This window comes from Pinus tabuliformis, chromosome 1_1, assembly GCF_031772625.1.
Source record: "Pinus tabuliformis cultivar Carrire ecotype Pingquan chromosome 1_1, CPIR1, whole genome shotgun sequence".
Classification (NCBI taxonomy): Eukaryota; Viridiplantae; Streptophyta; class Pinopsida; order Pinales; family Pinaceae; genus Pinus; species Pinus tabuliformis.
This window is the reverse complement of record NC_142297.1, coordinates 346139117-346143233: the sequence shown is the minus strand read 5'-3', so window position 1 is coordinate 346143233 and position 4117 is coordinate 346139117.

The following is a 4117-nucleotide window of genomic DNA, read 5'->3' as shown; positions in this document are numbered from 1 at the left end:
ACGCCACTTGCCAGCATAGATTTGTTGCGTTGTACCAACGTGATTACTCATCTATATCCGAGAAAAGTGCAACAATGTTAACAACATAGTTCAAATATTTTTCAACAAGATTGAGCCTTTGGTCAGCAAAGGTTACCTTCTATTATGGTTATTAATGATAAATTAATGCCAATAGAGGATTATATTAAGAAGTTAACAGAGGTGGGCACCCATGCAACTTCAGTCGCCAATATCAAAGGATCAACAACACCAGCTCTCATAGTAAAAACACTCAGGGATTCTTTCTCCATCCTGGATGAAATCAGACATATAATTTTGGTAAAACCCACTTTTACTAAATATAATGAGATGGATGAAATCTACAGGAGGGTAAGAAATATTTATATTCGAGATAAGAAATGCTGGGAAGAATTAACAGATTTACTTGATTAACGATAATTAAACAACATTCAGTTTTTGAGGGAACAGTCAGCTAGCTTCAACCACTCTTCAAATTTTTCAGTAATAGTCATCAAACAACGCAGCACCAAAGTAGTGCCAGATCATTAGATAGTTTAATTTTTTATTGTGTAAATAATCTATTTTTGTAAAATCTGTTCAAGATATTTTTCATCCTACTGTTGTATAAATAACACTCTTCACGAGTTATTCAGGGTTGCACCATTGAAGAAGCATTTATAGACATCTAATGTAATTAATAATTATGGATCATTAATACAAAGAAAAGGATTCTAAATTCTATTTTACACAGTTTTTGTTTCCTCTAAGTTTTTTCTGTGTCCTTCGTTATGTTTTTAATTCATATACTTGTGTCTTGTAGAGATAACTAGGTAGGAATAATTGTATTTCAATCTATTCCTATATGCTTTCTAAAGTGGTAATCTATAAAGAGAATGAATTAATGGACTGTTTGCTTGATTAGTTCCCTCAAAACTAATAAATCATTAACATCTTTTGTAAGCTCACGTGTATTTTCTCAAACCTTTAAACATAGTTTAAAGGTTTTCATACTTATGATTATCTAGCTTTCAATTTGAAAATTGTGGTAATCATATTACTTTTCTATTTCTGCTCATCATCTTAAAATCTATTTCACTGTGTAAATATTTACAGTAGCCCCCTGCTGAGATATTGATATTATTCAAGAGGTTAGGCACATCAGTTCTATATCTGTTTCATCCATTGGTCTCCCAAATTAAAAAAGGGAAAACCCAAAACAATTATCTTAGATGCTTTGGCATAATAGCTGACCATTATTATCTCAGAGATACAACATCAAACTGGCATCATTGCTGGGGAATCAAATTCATTAAGTTTTCCTGGGGCAACAATATGTATTATATTCCTTTAAGGTGATTAAAGGTTTATAAAGGTTTAAATCCTTCACCTGGTCACTCCACTCTCCCAAACTGGAACCTTTTAAGCACACAAGATCTCATTCAGAGGCTAACTTAGTTGATCCTTTGTCAGTCCCTGAAAAAATTATGAGAAAAGCTAATTCTGAAAGGGGACATCAACCCTCTTCTTCTTCCTCTTCAATCTTACACTTTGAATATTTAGCATCATGTTATCCTTATAGTAACATTCCATCCAATCCAAATTACTCCCACCGATCACCTAGGGATGCTGAACTCTCAAACAAGGGAGTTGATTTTAAATCAACATTCATCATTCATTCATTTGAATCTCATCTAGAACCCTCACTACCACTAGGATCACCTAAAACTGAGTCTGATTTGGGTGTTAATTTGCGAGAATACAAACCAATAGATTTCATATTCCCTACCACTTATTCATTTCCTCCCACTGTCAGACAGCCTGAATCTTCTACTTCTGAACAACCTGAAGAGGCCCTCTTAGTATATCTTATTCCACTCTTTGAAACAAAGGAGGGTATTTATCCATAGGTCCAGAAGATAGTTCTTAAGACTCCTTCGAAATCATTCAGGAGATCTCCTCCTTCTTCACCTCCAACTACTTCTTCACCCCCTCAATCACCTGTTTCTAACCCTTCTTCAACTTATTCAACTTCATCATTTACAAAACACCTCATACTCCACCTCTCACTATGGATTTCCAACCTATTGTACAGGCTAGATATACACCTTTTGTCTTACCTCCTAATATCGATGCACTCCCAGCTCGATACTTGAAATACCTTGCCAGGTATAATGGAGAAACCGATCCCTTTGTTGAAGACCATCTTCAAGCGTTTTTAGACTTTGCAGATAACATGAACATTGAAAAAGAAAATGTTTACATGAGATTTTTTGTACAATCATTTGAAGGAAATGTAAGAATTTGGTTTACGAAGTTACCTGCCAATTCCATTAGAAATTAGGAAGAACTTACAGACATATTTAAAAACCAGTGGGTTGTGAAAAATGATCCTCTTTACTTTCTCACTGAGTTTGATAAACTTAAAAGAAATTTTGGTGAACAAGTGTTAGAAATTATCCAAAGATTCAATAAGCTTTATCATAAAATGCCCCGTGATTGTAAACCCCCTGTAGCAGCATCAAAGTCTAGGTTTTCTAAACCCTTTGATGATGATTTTTTTGTTATGTTGAGAGAGATAACTTCAAGAAATCTTGAAGATGTGCAAACAAATGCTATTGAGGTAGAAGCAAAAAGGGCTGCTTTAAATTCTTTGAAAGCTAAGGAGGAAAAGGCCCAAAGAAAATTCAAATCAATAAGAAAGGCTTCTAGTTCCTCTAAGACTAAAACTGAAGATTCAAAAATAGATGAAATAACTTTTCTTCTTAGAAATTTATCTAATAGAATTTCCAATTTTAAGACTCAAACTAGGACAATTCAACAAACGGTTACCAGACCCCAAAATCAAAATCAAGGTCAGTATAAAAGAAATCCACAATTACAAATTCTTCAGGGACCTAGTAATGATCAACAGATTCCCACTCATTTGTTGATAGATGATCAACAACTTGATGATAATACTATGACCATCAATGAAGATATAAATAATATGGATACCTCCTCTAATCAAAAAGTTATTATTCCTCTTACAACAACAAAATCAGGTTCAAGAAGATCAAGAATCTTCACAGGTTTCAAAATACAATGGCTTCTCCGAATTTTTATCTGCAGAGTTGAACAAGAGATATGACCTTAGGCCTAGGCCTGGCCTTAAAAGACCTCCTAAGGAAACTCTAGTAATTGAACCTTGTGCCAAAACTTGTTAAACTCAAATGAATTTTATTCGACCATTAGAATAGTCAATTGATACTCCTCAAAATGACAAAAATGATTTGACTATATTTAATGTTGAAAAAGAGTTAGAAAGAGTTAAAATCCAAATTTCTCTTTCATAACTTTCTAAAAAACCTCGGTATAAAGATCAAGTCTCCAAATGGATAAAAAATACCTCGGTTGATGCTAAAGTTGATATCATCAGTCAGCAAGATGAAAAAATAGCAGTTGTTTTTGGCCCTAACTCAGATATGATAGATGAAATAGTTCCTCCTTTTCATGTAACTCTCAAGACAAATTATTCCATGTTGTATAATTGTGTGCTTGATTCTGGAGCATCACATAATGTCATTCCAAAAACTATCATGGATCATTTGAAACTTGACATAGCTAAATCCTATCATGACTTGTACAACTTTGATTCTAAAAGGGTTCCTTGCTTAGGATTAATTAAGGATTTAGTAGTCACCCTTGCCCAAATCCCATTGAAAAGTGTAATACTTGATATAGCTGTCACAGAAATCCCTCCCAAATTTGGAATTCTCCTTTCTATGTCTTGTTGTGTGAAATTAGGGGAAACTCTTCAAAGGGATATGTCCTATGCTACTATTCCAGTTTATGGGGGAGAACAACTAAGATTATATAGAGAGGTGATATTTGTGCACACTGTTTGTAAAACAGACTAGCCAAGGAACCATCCCATTTATGCAATTGACCAAGATTTTTTTTGCATTCAAATCTCTTCAGATCCTGAGATTAAAACTCAAGTTAAAATCGAAGATGTAATTGAAATTCCAGCATCAAATCAAACCGATATATGGAAACTATTCTTTTATGGCTCCTGTACAAAATATGGAGCAGGAGATGGAGTAGTTTTAATATCACCAGAAAATGAAAACATTACGAA